The 20092-nt window shown below is 37.2% G+C and overlaps 1 long non-coding RNA gene across 1 annotated transcript; it reads left to right on the top strand.

Annotated features, from left to right (window-relative positions):
* Positions 1 to 16666: 16666 nt before the first annotated feature.
* On the top strand, positions 16667 to 18392 carry LOC147494239 (uncharacterized). The gene is made up of 3 exons (XR_015200404.1): positions 16667 to 17018; positions 17086 to 17204; positions 18112 to 18392. It is a non-coding gene; the product is annotated as an uncharacterized LOC147494239 (long non-coding RNA).
* Positions 18393 to 20092: the final 1700 nt, after the last annotated feature.

The raw sequence follows: 20092 nt of genomic DNA on the forward strand, positions 1-20092 counted from the left end.
AATTACAATCAAGGCAAACTAGTCCATCACTTGAAGAATAGTGCCTTTTATTGTTTCATGCATTATCCAAATTAATAATGAACCATATAAACGTACAAAACAGTTTTTCTGCAACATTTTATAGTAAATCATAAACCCAAAACACCCCAAATAATATTATACCCACCACATCACTTCACATATGCATACATTTTGCTCAAAGGTCAAAAGAAGGATAAACAAAGGTAAATTCTTGATTCGGTTGTGATAATTGCACATTGTGCTCTAACCGGCCACGCCCTTTAATTTTGACTCATATAATGGGTTTGTGACCTTTTGCCCTTACTTGTCACACTCTCTCTCCTCCGGTCTCACTCTCTCTCCTATTTGTACTTTTGATGTTGACATGAGAAGTTACAATAACCCATTAGATTCTCTTAGTGATACGGACTAGCGACTATTGACCGTTGGATTTTGACCCTCATAAAATGAAAACCTGGTAGTAATTTATACAGGCATAGTTAGCTAACTTTGAAATCTAGAAGTAGCAATTTATAGACCTACTGTCAGCAACTTTTTTTGTAATTCAAATAGGAGACAACTTTTACCTCATTTTTTGTGCCAACCTCTAAAAGTTTGTATATATAAAGCTCCAAAACTATTGTTTTTTTTCTTCATCCTTTTGATTGTCTTCTCTTTTCGTTTTTCTAAAGTTTTTCATAGTGGAAAACAACACAAACCTTGATAATGGTATAGTTTTTATTGTTTATTGTTTATTATAGAGGAAGCCGCTGCAAGTAAATAATGCAGTGATGAATCTATTCAAGTAGGCTGAAGCTTTGTTGTATCTTAGGTGCGTGTCCAGTTGTAAATGTGCGGTTTCTAAATATTTTGTAGTATAAGAGATTGTAAATGTTATGTACTTCTATGTCATATACATTGATTTTTAATAAAAAGGGTATTGATTTATGGAACTTTGTGTGAGGTGGTTTTGTGGTGTGTGAAGTGTTTGCGAAATAAATTAGCTATTGTCAACTCCGACAACTTCAAACCATTGAAATATCTTGCTTAAGCCAACAATTTTGGGTCATCAAACTAATTGTTGGAATTCTTGACAACCCTTAGTTGTTATTTTGGGTCATCGAGTTATCTCGAATTTCTTGTGGTGATTAGAGAAGGGTTTAGGTCAAGAAGGAGGGCTAGGTTATGTTATTTTCAAGGATGTGGAGTTATTTTAGACCGGAAGCATGGGTTTCAGACCTTGTCAAGGAAATACCCTTCTAGATATGGAGGCAGTCAAATATTTAGTCAAGATATTACTGAATTTAAGTGAAACTGTGTGGGTCGAGGAAGATGTTTCTTTTTTTGTTGGGGAAGATTGTGCTACAATCTTATAGTACAAATTTCGAGTGTCTAAATAAGAAAAAAGTCAAAAAACCAGTTCAACGGTCAAGTGCACATTTGCGTGAAATGCCGGAGTACATAAAGTGTTCTCAAACGATTAAACATCCTAATCAGAGACAGGATATTAACAGGGATGGAGTCAGGATTCTAAACTAGGGGGTGCGAGATTATGTTCAACCCCCCCTCCCCCTAAATAATAATAATAATATATGCAATTTTTTTATTTTGTTTTTGTCATAATTATGCATTTATTTCAATTCACAAAACTAGAGTGCGTTGATGAAGTCTTAGTAGTGGTGGAAGTATACTTCAAAAGAGTTTAGAAGTTGAGGTTCATCCTAAATTGTTTGGAGTTTGAGTGAGGGAGATAGAAGAAGAAAGGTAGACTCTTGAATATTAGAATGGTTATAAGCTAATGAACTTGAAAGCTTTGATTGTTGATTAAAATGACTTGAAAACATGAAATGAAGATTAATTGATTAAAACATTGAAATGAAACAAGCAAACAAGATGAAGATTGAAACAAAGAACAAATAAGAAGTTTGATTGAAATAAAGGAAATGAAATAACAAGTTGATTGAAATAAAGGAAATGAAATAACAAGAAATTAAAAACATGAATTGAAAAACAAGATAAGAAAATAAACAAGCCAAATGGTTTGGATCCTAAGACAATGGATGAGTTCTCTTTCCTTTGCTTTTTGATTATATACCCCTACTTTTGCCATTTACAGATTTGCCCTCATCCATTCTAAACTAGACACCTTACCCCTTTCACTTTTGCTTTAGCTTTTACTTTTGTTTTTGCTTTATGGGTGCCTTATTGACCAAGGTAGGTTTAGGGATAAGTCTTCATAATTTGAAATAAGGGCCTCCATCTTTGGTCTTCTGATTTGAGTCCTTTGACGGTTGACTTTGACTTTTTCAGCACTTTTCCACAGCAGCTACTGGTCTTCATAATAAGTGGGATTAAGGCTCCTTTTGGTGCTAAGACGTAACTTTTATGATAAATGGTCTGAAATACTCATTAACCTGAAAAAGGCAGTAAAAGCTATGAGTTGTCTTTTCATTAAGCGTAAGAGGGACTGTAATATGGCAATATACGGGTAATAAAACACACATTTGGGGGCTAATCACCACCCCCAAATAGCATCTTTCTTGTCCTCAAGTAAGGATGAGAGAAAAAACTAAGATCACAAATGAGTGATTTATTATTAGTTATACTAATCTCGTTTTGCAGAGTGCGATTGCATTGACCATATGCAACAAGGCCTTAAACTAATAGGAATTCCCTAGTGTACTAGTTTTAAGCCTCGTGAGAGTTTTCCAGTGAAGGTACTCACAAACTTCTTCTATTTAGTACAAAGGGTCTTGTTTCCTTATTTATTCTCAGAAGTTTATACATCTCATTAGTGGTGAATAAAGACAAACTCCTTTGAACTCAGAATAACATATGTACAGTAATTTAAGCATCTAAAGATAATTGTACAAAACATGAGCAATGAAATGCAAAAGCAGAGTTATTTCTAAGGCTTTTGGAGAGCTTCTTTAAGTTGGGTTCTCACAGGGGTGTGTTGCAATCACAACTCTCTGATAGATTCACTCAAGGTTCATTCTCTCAAGTGCAGCGGGAACTTATATTTCTCGCATACTCAAATGACGTCCAAAGAAACCGGGGTTGATTGATTGAGCTTGCCATTTACTATCACACCATCCTATTCCTAATCGAGCTAGAGATATTTTATTAGGAGTTACGGGGCTAGGGTGATGGTTTAGAAGGAAAAAGAAAGGGAAAAACAAAATCTGATAAGATGAGAAATTGGGTCTTCAAGATACTTGTAACCAGAGAAGAACCTCGTTTTGTTCTTTTGCTTCCTAATTGTGATACATTATTTTAGCCCTTTGGCTTTGTGATTCCATATGATTTTGAATTTTGGGAGTTCTAACTTTGCTTTTGATTCTTTTTGTTTATGATATCATATCCTTTTGATTTTGAACTTTTGGGAGATTCAATTTTTGACTCCTTTGGATTTTTAGAGTTTTGGTTTTGGATGGGGTCTTTCTTTTCTTTTCTTTCTGAAGCAAATAACTATTCTATTTTTGTACAAGGTCTTCTCTTCTCTTTTTCTGATATCCATCCAGTTCTCGACTCATCAGATGGGTAAGCTTTTTATTGTGTGTTATGATGGGTTAGGAATTATTGGTGAAGAATAAAAATGTTTTTAGAAAGGGTAAAGGCTCAAGAGGGGTAACTAGAGGAAAACTATATTTTTGGGTTTTTAACGTTTATTTGGCTATATTGATCCAAAAAGGGCCTAAATTCCCTCATATGATATGGTGTGGTGATCAAGCAAGTGGACGTGTGGTCTTTCTATCCGGATATCCTTTGTATCATCACCCAATAATCATTCTGATGAGGCTTTTGGCTAGATTCTCATAGGATATGGAACTTAATTGTTCTAACCTTGGCTTCAGAAACTCACTTCTATATACAAACAAATGCTGATGCATGTCATTCATGAAAAGATGCAGAAACTATTATACGTATATTAGTCTGAGTACGAAGAACAAATCCTTACTCTATTGCTATAATGAGACTTCTAAACTTTTTATTCATCATAGAAAAAGAAAACAAGACTTTTTAATACTAAACGGAAAAATATTTTTGGTCTTTTTTGAAATATTTTTTGGAAAGGAAGAAATATACTATTATATATACTATATAGAAAATGCATAGTGTTTACAAAATGTTACTATACCAACTCTATGATAGAACTATGTTTGTCCTCAAAGTATGAAGGAAAGAGATTACTATAGAAGCATGAGCAAAAATGGTGATACACTTGTATTATGTTCTTCATGATGAAAATATGTCACCCCCAAATAAGTTAAGTTTGGGACGTGTGTTGTTTGATATAGAACGAGAAATACATGGTTTATTTTACTAGGGATATCTACTATAAAATCTTTTTGGGGTTTTGTATTTTTTTTGAAAACATATATAAAATGCATGAAGAAAATAGAAAATTTTGGCATGATGTATCTGTTTTACCTTCTACTCATAAACCAAATTCCACAAGAAAAATAAATAAAACACGCAGATAATATTAAACATAAAGTTAAACTTATACTACGTCATACACGTGAAAAAGAAGCATAAAAATAAATAGATCCAACTATACGGACACTAGGAATCCTAGTCAGAATCCGTGCGTGACTCGTCTCGACGTCTAGAAGATCCTTCTCCTTGCTGACGTCGAGGCCTGGCATGTCTATCACTACGCGTGAGTGCGTTTTTGATGCTCTGTAGTGTTCTAGTGACACTATGCTAAAAACGTTGCTGCTCCTATTGGAAGGTCCGCTGCTCCTCTCTAAGGGTATGCTGTTCCGCTCTGATGTTACCTTGAGTTTCCCTGAGTTGGTGGAGATATGAGTGTAGAATCCTTTGGCCTCCATGGAGGAAGTGAATTCCATCCATGGGCTGAGTGAACTGTTGAGTGGCATCTTCAGCGAAGTAATCCACCTTCTCAGTCGGGCGTGCTTGCTCAGCGGCTCTGGCTTCAGGTGGAAGCCATGACTTCTAGATGCAGTGGGCATAAATAGGACCTGTGGTAGCGTCCTTGACCTCCACTAAGGCGTCTGGTGCTTGGAACCCCCAGTGCTGCATGATCTTGGTGACCAGCACTGGTAGAGGGGTAGACGTCTTCTTCGGTTTGCAGAGTTGCTCGAAGATAAAGAAGACGATGCAAAAACTGTTCTTCTGCTCTTGAAGAATCCATAAAATATGAAACATCGCCTTTCCTATATCTGAAGGCTTGGACGAACCAAGCAGGTTGTATGATGTCCACTGAGATACTGCTAGCTGGTTCCTTCGTAGTGAACTCTGATAAGCACAGTGAGACTTAGGGTTTTTAACCCCCTAGAGAAGCGTCTCTACTATCATCACGTCGACGGTCTTACCATCTGGGGACTGTTCCATCTGAACATAGGCTTTCAGAGGAATCCCAAGAACATCACTCACCACCTGCTTGGTAAACTCCAGCGAGCGGCCATCCTTAACAACCATAATACGGTCATCCTCCCCTATAATCATGCAATTATAAAATGAAAGAGCAAGAGAGGGAGAATATACAACATCTTCCAACAAAACCAAGGTGTCACACCCTGAATTTTGACAAAATCGGAAAAACAATATTTGTTCCCGACTCTTTGATTTTCGAGGTGTGATGCACTATCAACTTCCAAAAAAACCCATTATCCATTTAACTATTCCAATAATTGGAAACCAATAAAAAAAATTTAAATAAACAAAAGTTCTCTTCATTACAAAAATTCACAAATATGATTAAGTTACAAATTTTCTTTCAACAACTCTTTAATTATAATTACAACTGAAAATACAAAAAAAAAAAAAAAAAACATTGTCTCAATTGAAAATCTATTGCACCTCAAAGGAAAACAAAACGTATTATGTAATGAGATGCTAACGCAAACCACAAGCAGCAATCAACCTTCTTCAACACTAATCTTGTCAAGAGTTATCGACTATGTTCATTTTATGAATACACCCGATAAGCAAACATGCAAATCGGGCCAGCATTATAAACAATGCTGGTATGAGTAGCCCTAAAATATAAAATATACTTATACATATATACACACAATTTATAAGGTAGTTAGTTCCTCCATCGAGGTGTCTTAACTTCCAACGACTAATACAACATTCTTAATTTCAATAATTAAGGCAGGTAATTCCTCCATTGAGGCACCTTAGCTTCCAATTCAATAATAATAAGGCATTTAGCTCCTCCACCGAGGCACCTTAGCTTCAAGCCGTACTAGATCTGCATCTAATAATAAAATAACAAAACTAAAACTTTTTTTTTTTTTTTTTTTTTAACAGCTAGGGGTTAGGCAGACCCCAACATGTATTAAAAGGAGGTTAAATTCTTTGATACATCATACCTCTTGCATCCTCCTCCACTATTACACAAAGCTCATAAACAAGGGGAGGAATGCTATAAACAGTACCAAGACTCACACAACGATTTATACGATCCCTTACAATACTAGACTTAGCCAGCCAGTCGGCTACCCTATTCATCTCCCTATACACATGGTTTACAACCACTGACTCAAACAGACGCATGTTTTTCCTAATGGATTCTACTAGATCCCAACAATACCAAGGACAGTCCTCCTTTCTATTTATCACATTTACTGCTCGCAAAGAGTCCGATTCCAACATGATCCTTTTACAGTTCATATAGCAAGCTGCTAGCAACCTAGCTTCAATCCCTTTTAATTCCTGTATGATGACAGACCTGAGATTGGTATTTCCCATAAACATGATCAAAGGTGCTCCCTCATGGTTTCTCAGCACTCCCCCATAGCTTGCGCCCGCAGCATTTACAGCTCCATCTGAGTTTATCTTGACCGTGTCAGCTGATGGTTTAACCCACTATCCTTGTGTCGGCATTTTCTGCCTAATTAAGAGTTCGATCCCAAGAGCATTCAACATATGTTTAGTTCCCGCAGAATCGTCAACTTCTTTTATCACCCTCTATAAGTAAGTTCTCATCCTGTTTACTATATCTCTGCTGATCGCTGCATCTGTGTGGGTCTTGCTTTTAAATTTTCGACTATTTCTTTCATTCCAGATCCCATATACAATCGCGCAAACCAGTGTCTGAAGTATTTCATTGGCAGCAGAGTTTGAACGAGTAACTCTAAGGAGAAAGTGCCATTCTAGAGTTGACTCTTGCACTACAGCGCCTAGTCCCAGTTTTGTTTTTACCTCAGACCAAATCTTTCGGGAGAAGTCGCAGTCAAAGAAAAAGGTGCTTAGAGTTTTCAGCTTGGGTTTCACAAAGACAACACCTAGATTGAGTGATAATCTTCCTGTGAATTAGACGATCTTGTGTAGCTAGACACCCAGCAAACAGCTGCCATGCGATGAAAGAATGCTTTGGTACAACATACTTCCCCCAAACTAGTTTATACCATGCAACCTTTTGTCTCATCTTTTTTATAGCCACATACGCAGACTTTGTGGAGAACTTTCCATTGCTAGCTGGGCTCCAGACTACCACATCCTTCTCAAGGTTTACATTAATTGAGGTCTGCAATATACTCGTCTTTAATTCATTGTCTTGAAGGAGATGTACCAGCCCATTCCATTCGCCATTGGTAATAAGAAGACTCAGCTTTGCATCATCAGGCATCTGGAGCATATCTCTAGCTTGAGAGTTATGGATTAGAAGCTTAGACGAAATCCAAGGGTCATGCCACAGACTTGTATCTTCCCTATTTGAGATCAAGCACTTGATATATTTTCTTGCAATCTTTCTATGCTTGAGAATACTGCGCCATACCAACGAGCAGTCTTGAGGAATCTTCATAAACCAGAAATGTTTGTTTCCAATGTGATATTCCCATGTCCATTTTGTCCACTAGGTATCTTCTTTACTCACCACCTTGAACACAAGCCCACAGTTAGCTGCTCTATTCCACACCCTTGGGTCGATGATGCTCAATCCACCTTCCTTTTTGTGCAGCCACAGAGTTGCATGACTTGCTTTATGCATTTTTGCTTGTATCGAGGCTCCACTCCATAGGAATTTGTTACATATCTTAGCCACCTTGTCAAGCACACCCACTGGGAGAATAAGCGTCTTAGCCCAATAGATGTGAAAAGACAAAAGAACTGACTGTATAAGCTGCAATCTGCCCGCATAGGACAAGGCTATGTTCTTCCAATTTGACATTCTAACAGTGAGTCTTTCAATCAGTGGTAGACAATCCTTTGCATTGATTTTTGAATCTGTGAGAGGCAGGCCTAAATACTTGATAGGGGGAGCAACTAGCTGAATACCCAGTAATCCTGCTAAAGCTAATCCATCATATTTTGTCATGCTTCCAGTAAGGATAGATGTTTTCATACTGTTGATTTTGATCCCTAAGAGAGATGAAAATTGATCAATATAGTCTTTAACCGCTAGTATAGACTGCACTTCCCCTTTACAAAAGAGGAGAACATCATCTGCGAAACTCAAATGGGTAATAGCAAGCCTTTTGCATCTTGAATGAGGGCCAAAACTTTTGGAGGAGAGACCTTGCTTTAACAGACCACCCAGCAGTTCCATAATCATAACAAAGAGATAGGGGGACAGAGGGTCGCTTTGCCTTAACCCTCTCTTTCCTTCAAAGAATCCATATGGGCTTCCATTGATCATGATAGAATAGTAAGGTGACGTGAAGCACATAGATAGCCATATGATAAATTTTGGAGGAAACTTGAGCTTTTTAAGTACAAAGAGCATGGATTCCCAACTGACCGTATCATAAGCTTTCCGAAGATCTACTTTGATAGTATATCTCTTTGGTCCATGCTTTCTCGCATATCCTCAGAGGAGCTCATGAGCAAGAAGAAGATTATCTTGTATGCTGTGCCCAGGGACAAAGGCTGACTGATTAAGCTCAATCCACTGATCCATATGAGACTTCATCCTGTTACTAAGAACCTTGGAAATACATTTGTAAGTGACATTACAACATGCTATAGGCCTATATTCATCTACCTGGGATACAATAGGTTTCTTTGGAATTAAACAAAGGAAAGTGGCATTTGTACCTTTATGTACTTTGTTAATCCTGAATATAGATTGAATGGCATTTAAAAAATCACCTCCCACTATGTCTCATGAATGCTTGAAGAAAAAAGCTATATACCCATCTGGTCCTGGAGCTTTTGAATCTTTCATAGAGAATATAGCTTTCTTAATCTCTTCGTCAGCTATGTCTTCAGAGAGTACCTCGGCAGTCCCTTGATCAATAACTTCCCTCACTGGGATTCCATCCAACATCTCTTCAGAGCAAACAGCTTGCGAAGGAACTCCAAGTAGCCCTTGATAAAAAGATATGAACGCATTGGAGACTTGAGCAACTCCTTCATGTTTTACCCCATTCATGTTCGAAACAGCCCAGATGTTGTTTCTATTCTTCCTTTCTTTGATAGCCTGATGAAAGAAAGCATTTCCTTTATCCGCATAGTCGAGCCAGTCATTGTCTGACTTCACTTTCAATTCCATATACTCCATCTTAATAAGGTTACATAACTGAGATCTTGCTTCCTTTTCCTTTACACATAGCTGGCCATCTAGCGGGTTCAACTGCAGCTCTCTTTGTATACTATGCAAATCAACCCTTGCTGCCTCCATTTTTATGTGTATATCAAACATGTACATCCTTGCCCATCCACGCAATCTAGCTTTGAGTAGCTTCAGCTTTGACACTAATATATACAACGGGCATCCAACTACCTCAGTACCCCACACTTCCTGAACCACCTCATTAAAATCCTTGTGAAGAGCCCAGAAATTACAAAATCTGAATGGAGTTCTGCCCCTTTCTGAGTCCACAAGATGCACCAACATGGGAGAGTGATCAGAGATTCCTGGAGAGAGAAACTCAGCAGTAGCCTGAGAAAAAGCACACGTCCACTCAATATTTATAAGCACCTTATCAATCTTTGACCACTTTCGATTTGTTCCAGAACCATAGTTTGTCCACGTATAGTAACAACCTGAAGCTTTCAGATCAAACAGCCATGAATCAACTAGACAGTCCCCAAAAGGTTCTGTTTCCTGAGCCTGCACTAATTCCCTAATCCTTTCATGAGAGTAGAGCACATTATTAAAATCACCAAGCACACACCAAGGGGTAGTGATACTTCTGTGAAGATGCTTAATATCCATCCATAACCCCAGCCTGTCTTGACTACCATTACTTGCATATATAAATGTAGAGAAAAACCAGGATTGATTGCTAAGCACTGTCACCTTGCAATGAATAAACTGAGAGATTTCATGTAACTTGCTCACTGAAACAAAACTTGGATCCCATAAAATCCAAATTCTTCCATTCGGATTGCACCCATAGTTGTTCTCAAAACTCCAGCTAGGTGCGCAAACTCTACTAATCCCTACACTTTTTGCCTCCTTTACTTTTGTTTCCAATAGGCCAAAAAGGCAAATCTTATTCTTCAAAATAAACTTATTTATTTCTGCCGCTTTTTTGAGATCATTTAGACCTCTTATGTTCCAAGTGCAGAACTTAAACATTGATATCTTTATCGTTTTTTGGTCCCTGACCCCTTAGGTCTACCTTTTTTCTTCTCACTGATCTGCCTTCCTTGGTCTGACCTTTTCTATTAGCTTCACAACCCAACACATTCTCCTCAGCCCTCTTCTGAGCATGAGTTTTGGCTTTCACTACCACTTCCTTAGGCATAACATGATCACTGAAATACTCAACCGACATACCCTCAGAAATATCATCCTCGATCTCTTCCTCACTATCAGCAAGCACCTGAAAAACGTTATGTTCGCTTAAGTAAACCTCTTTTGTATTCTTATCATACTCCTGACTCTGAAGGGGTAACTTATTATAGTTTTCACTCTGCTGTGAGACTCCCTTTAACTCATCATATTCGTGCCCCCGAATAGTTCGAGGGTTAGATTGAGGTACCGATAGCAACCACTGCAAGGCCTGACCCTCTGTCAAATCTAAAGGAACATATTGTACTATCTCAAGGCCAACATTTCCTCCCTCCATATGCTCGCCATCCTCACATTCATCATAGTTTGAGCCTCCATCAGTGGTGGTGTCTTCCTGTCCAATTCTATCTTCCTTATTTTGTGTTGTGCCCGCAAAGTTTGTAGCTTTGGGTCTCCATACTTGCTTTGGATGAGCAGGACAGTTTGAGATCTTATGCCCAAACATATTGCATCTTGTACAAGACGCAGGCACCCATGGGTATTCTAACATAAGCTCCACTACTTCATCCCCCATTTTCACTGGAATAGAGTTCCGATAAGTGTAATCAATAGGAACCTCGACGCAAATCTTTGCAAAGTTCAACCTCGTTCTTGCCCTCATAGCCTCATCCATACTCACTGGCTTTCCAATCAAACTAGCTACGTAGCCAAGTCCATCATCAGTCCATAACTCTTTAGGCAGATCCATCAGCTTAACCCAAATGGGTATCTTTGTAAATCTATGCCTCTGAGACTCAACTTCCCGTGTCCACTGACGTACCACAAACAGTCGTCCTGCAATGAAAATGGGATCCACTTCCAATACTTGTTTCCTATCTTCATCAAGATTAAACTTAAAGTAAAATAGTTCCTTATCTGTAGATATAGTGTAGTTCCCTTTAATTTTCCAGATCTTTGAAAGCGAGGATTTAACCAACGGAAAAGGAAGCCTTTTTTCAACAAAAAAACCCACAACATAACAACATAGTCACTCCAAATGGAGACACCCTTCTCCAGAATACTAGCTGGTATCTCAGCTATACCATCCACGAGATGTGTTTCGAAACTTCTCAGAGACGTATGCGAATTGCTGGCCCCTCCTCTGAACAGCAAACTCCATGTGCCTCTATTATTGAGTCCAGACGAAACTTAAGATATGCTGGGGGGAGCAGTGGAAGAAGAAGGAAGGTTCGACATTTTTGGGAAAGAAAGTCAGGAGCATGTAGAGAACGAGCAGGGCTTTATCTAATGAGACACAAGAGAAAAAGGCGGCAACAGCTCGGTCAAGGAGGTCAAAGAAAACAAAAAAGGAAATAAACCCCTTAAAAACCAACGAAAGACTTGAGGGAGAACACTAAAAATAGTCAAAACCTTTTTCAGTCCCCATTTGAGACATAAGGCGAAGTTAAAACCTTTTGGGGTTTATTGATATATTTTTTTTAAAGGTTAGAAGATAGGCAAACTGGTGTATGCCTGATCACAGAGTAGGTCACACTTGCACAAATAATCAATTTAACCCACCTTTCTGCAAAACCATTGTGAATGCAACATAAATTACAATAAATCATTTATTATAGATTTAACGTACACTTTGATATATCATCACAATTATTGTTTAGAGTTTTTTCAAGTGTCTCTAGAATCATGTCGTCTCTATGTCTTACCTAGTTTCCCTGGCTACCACAATCACTTCCCAATACCGAACATATACATCCACATGCCTCCCTCACGTAATGAACCCCTTCGTGCGTAGTTACCCTAAGCGGGATATCACATACCAGGTAACCTCCACACGAACGCCATTAGGTGGGTACTGCCACTATTCGACATAAAATATTATATGTCTCGTTCTAATTTTGCAAACAAGAAAATCAAGCCACTATTCGGCTACGATTGCCCTACACAAGGGTTAATCAACATCTCATATACCCCACACAAGGGTCAATCATATCACATACGCCCAACACATGGGCCAAATCACATGAGTTGTGGTAGCTAGGTTCTAGGATTTTCGTTACGTAATTTATTCAGGTATCATACATTTGTATCTCATAACCATCTCACTCTATCACATGCCAAATAAATTATTGCAATAAGCCACATTATTTGGAAATATCACAATACCTCTTATTTTCATTCTTTCATGTGCCAAATAAAATATATTGCATTAAACCATAATCCCTTTGGAAATATCCACAAATACTATAATACCTCATAGTAGCATCTCACAGATATAATGATAGAGCGTTTACATTTATTTATAAAAAATATTGCATTTACTGTATATCCTAACATATCATATCATTTAACAGAACAACAATTTCAATATACCACAATGTCACAATTGCTCCAAACGTACCGCATAATATTTTTATAGCGTTTTAGGAATATTATGTCTCCTAAAATTTCAATCTCGTCACGTGTCAAAAATTGCACAATATCAACGTCAAATTTTCTTAGATAATGACAAACCAGTTTATATATGCTTCCACTACATTCTACCATTTGATTAGTCCATACAATTTAATATATAAAAATGTAACACAATAAACAATCAACAATCAACGGTCAACGGTCACAGTCAAAGGGCCAAACCCAACAGTCACCAGTCCCAAACCGGTGTTCATTTAAATGAGTCCTGACGCAAACCCTTATATGTAAAACACTTCAACCCATGGTCCTAATCCAACTAAACAAAACAAAGACCCCCAAAACCAAGATTACAGTATGGTACGAAGTCTAGAATAGGTGAGAGGATGCTAAAGTGAAGGACCCGACACTTCATATATGATTGATATTCTTTCCATGAGATTACTGTCGTCTAGAAGTCTGTTTTTCAAGGTAGTATGTGGGATGTTCGTAATCATTATTCTTTCCCCCACATACATGAGGTAAAATAGTAAACCATCTTCTGAGAGATTTTTTATAAGAGTATGACCGGTGAGGATTGAAAGTCGAGATTATCTGCTTATGGTAAACTAGGGATTCCGTTTCTTGGATAAGAGAGTATAGGAGATTGACTGAGTACACACATAAGCCTTGATTGAGAATTTTGTCAATTTTTACTATCTCCCATCATAATCTATGAGTCTTTGCAGCAATATAGTTGGTAATAGAAACCCATCTATTGGAGTAAGCACTAAGTTGGTAAGGGAATTTCTCTCTCTGAAAAATGTCATCATTATTGAACATGCTATTGATTGATTTTGTGGGTATATCACCTGAAAACCCTCACGAGACTATAACTCATCCTTTTTAGGGAACTTAAAGGTTTAAAGCCTTGTTGCTTATGGTAAATGCAATCGCAATGCCTGCGAAAGTGAGTTAGGATTTTATTTTTTGTTATTAGGATGTGATTTTGATCACTTATCTCTTTTTATCTTATTTGCTAAGAGACTAGCAAAAGGCTAGTTGGGAGTTGTGATAAGTGCTCAAAAAGTGCACTTTAACCCTCGATTATATCTCTTGTTTAGCCATCTTAGTGGACTAACAGTGCTTATAAGTCATGTTTTATGATTCTACAGGTGAAAAAGATAGTTTTGTAGAATATTAGAGAAAAAGGGGTAAAACGGAGCAATTAGGAGCATTAAGGATCACATGGGAAGCCCGTGGACAATCATGGAGAATGCCAAGGAATTGAAGCTATGAAAGATGCGACTTGGACCTATTTTAAAGCTTATTTGGAAGCCCAAGGCAAAATGATTCGTTGCTTGGACCAAAGCCCGATAAAAGAGGAAAGAAGAATGGAGCAAAAGAGGAAAAATAGACTTTCGCATCTGAGACGCAAGGATCGTGCGTCCAGATGCGACGCTCGCGTTTGAGATGCAAGGATCGTGCGTCCAGACGCATGAACTGACACTGTAGCCACTTCTTTCACAGTTTTGGAAACGAAGTTGGACTCTAAAAGAAGTTGATTTGTATTAGAAAACAAACCACAGTTTGGGATGCTTTTAGAACTCATTGTAACCCCTATAAATAGAGGACCTAAGTGCCTCATGAAACTTGCCAACTCACTTACATTCTTGTCTCTAGAATTTGAGGCAGAGAGAGATTAATAATAAAAGATTCGGTTTTAACTAGTCAAGTCTTGATAAGTAGTCTTTCTAGTATTATGCTCTTCGACTCTTCTTCTTCTCGTTCTTCGTGTTCTTCCTTCTTTATGGAAGGCTAATCTTCTCCTTCAAGGGAGGAGATGAAGCCGGTGCTTAGGGTTTGATGATTCTTCTGGTTCATGGTGTTCTCTAATTAGGTTAGTTCTTTATGTTTTTAGTTATTAGTTTCATTGCCTACACCAGGGGATGGAAGTATAAAATTGGGTTTATGTTTTGCAATATTAATATCATGCTAGTGTTATGTACTTTTCTTCTAGTAGTGTAGTTCTTTAGAGTTAGGGAAGTATTCTTTGTGTTGCCCTAGAAGGGGTAGCTCAAGGAGTGGCTGCCTAGCACTATACCATAATGGTCAATTTGTAACAGACCAAAATTTTCATTTCTAACGGATATATTCGTTACTAATTTTGTAACGGATATAAGCGTTAGTGATCAAGTTATTCGTTACTGAAATTCAATTTATTCTTTAAATTATTTTATAAAACATTTTCTAATATCACCTAACGTTAATATCCGTTAGAAAACAAGTGAGAGTACAGCGAATTGGTCGCATCATTATTTTACTCGTTGAATGTCCCTAGTTCGATACTGGGTAACAACACCAGTTATTAAAAAAAAACCCCCGAAAACATAAGAATGATACGAGAAATAAAATTGACTGACCTTCGATGGTCCGATACTCCGATCAAAACTGCTGGTCTCTCTTAGTCTCTCACGCTTCTTTCAAACATGGGTTTCTCAATCTTTGGCCACAATTATTTCTTTTCCAGATCAAAACCTTCGTAATAAGAAGCCGCTTCTCTACCCATTGATTGATCCTGGAACGTACCTTTTTTCGTTGCCCATGAAAATTCCCCCTTTCTATACACCTGTGTTTTGCTTTACTTCAGCAAAGCAACCCAAAAAACTCAATTTTGCCCTCTCTGCTGATGCCACCCAACTTATCCCTAGATTTGGGTGAATAAACACTCATCCCATCTTCTTCTCACTAAAGCCTCCTCTCATGAGATCGATTTGTTTTTATTTCTTTTGGTGGGGTGGTGCATTCATTCGGAGGTAGAAGAAGATATGTTGTTGTGAATGCACTCTCAAAGGTAACTTTATTCTTCACTGTTTTTTCACTTAATTTTGAATGATTCATCTCATTTATTTGGTTTTGTGTTTACAATTGGGTTTTTCTTCTTTGCCATATAAGAGAACTCCGTCAAGTTGGCTCAGAATCTCTTCTCAAGATGCCCAGTAGCAATTCGTTACTTTTTATCTATTTTCATTAGCTATTGTTGGATTTGAGATATAAATGTTAAGAAAAAGGGTTGCTTTGGGGTTTTCAGTTCTAAGTGAATTGATGTTGATCTAGTTACTAAGAAATAGGCTCTTAGGTTTAGCCTATACATGTTGAGAAAATAAAGTAGAACAAGTAGTTCTTTCTAATTCAGGAAAATATATGAGTTTTGCTTCTTGGCTCACTGGGATTCTTTCATCATAGTTAGTTATGTATACTTCTATAGTGATAGTTAGCAAGTTTGAGCTTTCTAGGTTTGTCATTTAATAACTATTTTGCGTATACGACTATGTAGAATATGCTTAAGAAATTTAATGTAAGTCATGTGTATCTTGCCTTGTCATTCATATGTTTCAGGCTGCACAATTACTTTGTCATAGTCTTGTACCTTGTTCTAATTGTCATCAACTCTTAAATCTTGCTATCCCAAGTATTCTTGTAGTGGGATTGTTATACTGACTATTGAAGCCTTATTCTATTTCTTCTCATACTTTGCTATTAGGAACTGAGTGAAGTTGGCGATGGTTGGTCTTATTTTTAGTGTTTTTAATTTTGTTATGCAGGAGAAAGTTATGTGTTTGGGGGCAGTTCTACCATTATATCTGATGATGTTGCAGTTGAGGCCGGACTGCATAGAATTTGCAAGCACATTGGAGTTTGTCTAGCTGACTGGTGTGATTTTCATGTTTTTCTTTTCTTAGGTGCCAGACTTTCAGTTTATGCTCCTATTCCAGGAAAACTTGTTGAAAGACTGTTTGGGATGCTAAGATATTTAAATAGGACATACATTTATCTGCCTGGTAATTCTGGGGTCATTTCATCTATGCTTATTTATCTTGTAACAAGTAAACTATTGGTTGGGTTCCAAATCAAAGTCAGAGGTTACCATTGACCCTTTTTCTTTTCCAAGGTGGCATGGGAATTTCAGGTATTATTGTTTTATTCTCTGCAATTTGCTCTCTAAATATTCAGATGGTAACAGATTGGTCTCTCAGCATCGACAATTGCTTCAAGTTTTGGAAAAACCATCTCTGAAAATAAGGAGCTTGAAGATTACATGCCTGAAGATATCTCTCTGTCCCTCTTGCGAATGATTTTGTACAATATTGGACAGGTGAGTTACAAAGAATGATTCTTCTTTTTTGGGTATTGATAAAACTTCCACAGGGGATGTGGTTTGGACAACACTACCAGATTACTTGTTGATAAATAAGAAAAATAAAAAATATATCTAAGTTAGTAATATCCCAAAAAACTAGAGGGGGCTCAAAATGCATCGATCGTACAAATGGAACGTCAACATCCCTACATGTGCAATATGGGTCTTTCAGATTTTTTTTTGTTCTATTTTTTTTCTCTGTCTATGTCTCTCTCCTTTTTTCACATTCAATATGTGTGTTTATATCATATTGTTTCTCCAAAAGTGTGTATATTAAGGCTGGCCACTTAACAAGACTTCCCCAATAGAATAGTGCCTATGAAACTAAGTTCAAACTGAAACTGCTAAGTTTTCTAAGTACAAACTAAATGATTTTTATATCTGTAACTCTTTCCTCTTTCATATTAGTAGGGTATTGGGTGTATGGGCGTCTTGGTGTATCAAGTCCTGGTCCTAGTATTACCTGCTGGCTAATTCTAGGTGTTGATGTCATTTCTCAATTTGAAATAATAAGATACTAATGAAATAGTAAGCATAGGTGGTGTGAAATAGCTTGATGCGATCTTAAGACTTAAATAGCAATTTCGAATAATCGAATGCAGTTGACAAGGTTTTCAAATGTCAAAATCGTATTTAGAACATAGTTCAAGTGAAGATAGAGGTTCTGAAAGAACATAGGTTACCACTCATTTTCAATTTATTTGATTTTTTCAATTGGGAAGAGTTGGGAAAAGACTTAATTTAATACGAATAACAATCCCATGTATTATACTTATATCATCTTGCTATGAATTCCTTTTCCGGGATATGCTACGGTCTGTTATAATAGAATATTGAAATTATTAGTGACTTCATGTGATAGATCGCCTACTTGAATGCGCTTAGATTTGGACTGAAGAGGATATTCTTTGGAGGATTTTTTTTATAAGGGGCATGCTTATACCATGGACACCATCTCCTTTGCTATTCATTTCTGGTAAGGAATATTTAGCTATTCACTTTTGTGCCTATTGTTCTGGCAACTTATGGTTATTAAATTGATGTCAACTGATGTGTATGCCTATCTAAAATCTTTGAAATTTCTATTGTTTCTTGTAAGTAAATTAAATGATACTCGTGACCTCCCACTATAACCATATAAATACTAGATGTTGCACGGACAATTTTGTCTTAGTATAGATGTGTTGGTGGGAAATCTGAATATGTATATCTTTTCTCCTCCATTTTTCGTGTACTAGTGACGTATGCAACTATGCAAGTTGTAATAAGACATGAGACGTTCACGAATTATTACTACTACACCCCCACCCCACACACACACACACACACACACACATAGAGATACCCTGCCAGCTCCCTTTGGTTTTTGCTCAACTTCTTCTGTTGTCATTTTCTTTGTTATTGAGTGTCATTGTTATTTATTTATTTAGTTTCTCTTATAATGTCGAACTCAACACCTTTTATGTTCAGGTCAAAAGGTAAGGCGAAAGCAATGTTTTTGCGGCATGAGGGATTTCTAGGGACTTTGGGTGCTTTTATGAGCTATGAGAAGCATGGTCTTGATAACTTGATGGCCCATCATTTTGTGGAACGGTTCCCAATGGGTGCACCTTGCGTAGGAGGAAAAATTCATGGTCCACCACTAAGGGATTTGAGCGACAAGGCAAGTATTATAATTGACTTTGATTTAGACATGCTTTGTAGTACTGTATACAGGTGTTGATTAAAAAATAGAGATAGAGTGCTCAATTGCTCACATTGCCAAACTGATCTTGACAATCATTGGGATCATCCTCACTATAGATCAGGCAAGACTGAAATTGCAAAAGTAAAATTGTTGGCTCAATGTTTTGGTAGATAGACTGGCTAAATTTGTCAATGATATTTCTCATGATGAGGGAAATTCCTAAATGAAATGCATCTCCGGAACTCAGCTTCTTGTGGGTTCCATAGCACCATGTTTCCAAAGGACCATGTTTGAGCATAAAACATCTAGTATAGAATAAGTATATTCTGGAGGAATGTTTCCTTCTGACTTGTCCCCTTTGCACTGTCTATTTGGAGTCTCTCCATGTGTGTATGGCTGTACTAAGCCTATTAGAAGTGGTAGTGGGGTGGTGGTTTATCCAGTCGAACTCCCTACTTGATGAGGGTGGAGATTTGATATTGTGCATCTTCTTTTAGTTTTGTGGACAAGGCAATGTAATTGGGATGGTAATTTGACACCATTCATATCATGTGGTCTTGGGTCTAGTTGGATTTTTGGAACAGTCATTGGATGATCCTCATAATGAGTCTGTGGCTCGAGTGAATATCTTTTTTTTTTTTGTAATTAATATGATTGACTAAAGAAGTCCAATGTTACAAGTATGACTATCGCCGGTCTTTTGTTCTAGATATAACAATACTTGTAGACTTTTACTTGTTGATTTACCTAGGGGGTTAGGTTTGTATTAGTGCATGGAAGTTGGCAATTTATTTGTTACTTGTTAATTGTTTAGCTCTATTCTTTTAATTGCATGTGCCTTAATTGATTTCTTATTTGTTGTAGGTACTCAAGAAAAGGTTGCTCGTGTTTATGACATTGTAGCAATTGAATAGAGGGATTAATGTTCTAACCAACTTTGATGTGAGCATGCACATAAATGAGTTAGGTCATAAATGTGATCTTCTATGACAGACATCCCAAGATTAGGTCTATGTAAGTTTGATTTGTAAATTGGGATTCTGATTGATGGCTATATTTTTATAATAATGTTTAGTTGATTGGTGGTTTTGTCTTTTGTTATTCATTTGTTAATTAAGTTTGTAGAATGTGATCTTTATATCATATTTGTTAGAAC

Source organism: Coptis chinensis, chromosome 6, assembly GCF_015680905.1.
Source record: "Coptis chinensis isolate HL-2020 chromosome 6, ASM1568090v1, whole genome shotgun sequence".
NCBI lineage: Eukaryota > Viridiplantae > Streptophyta > Magnoliopsida > Ranunculales > Ranunculaceae > Coptis > Coptis chinensis.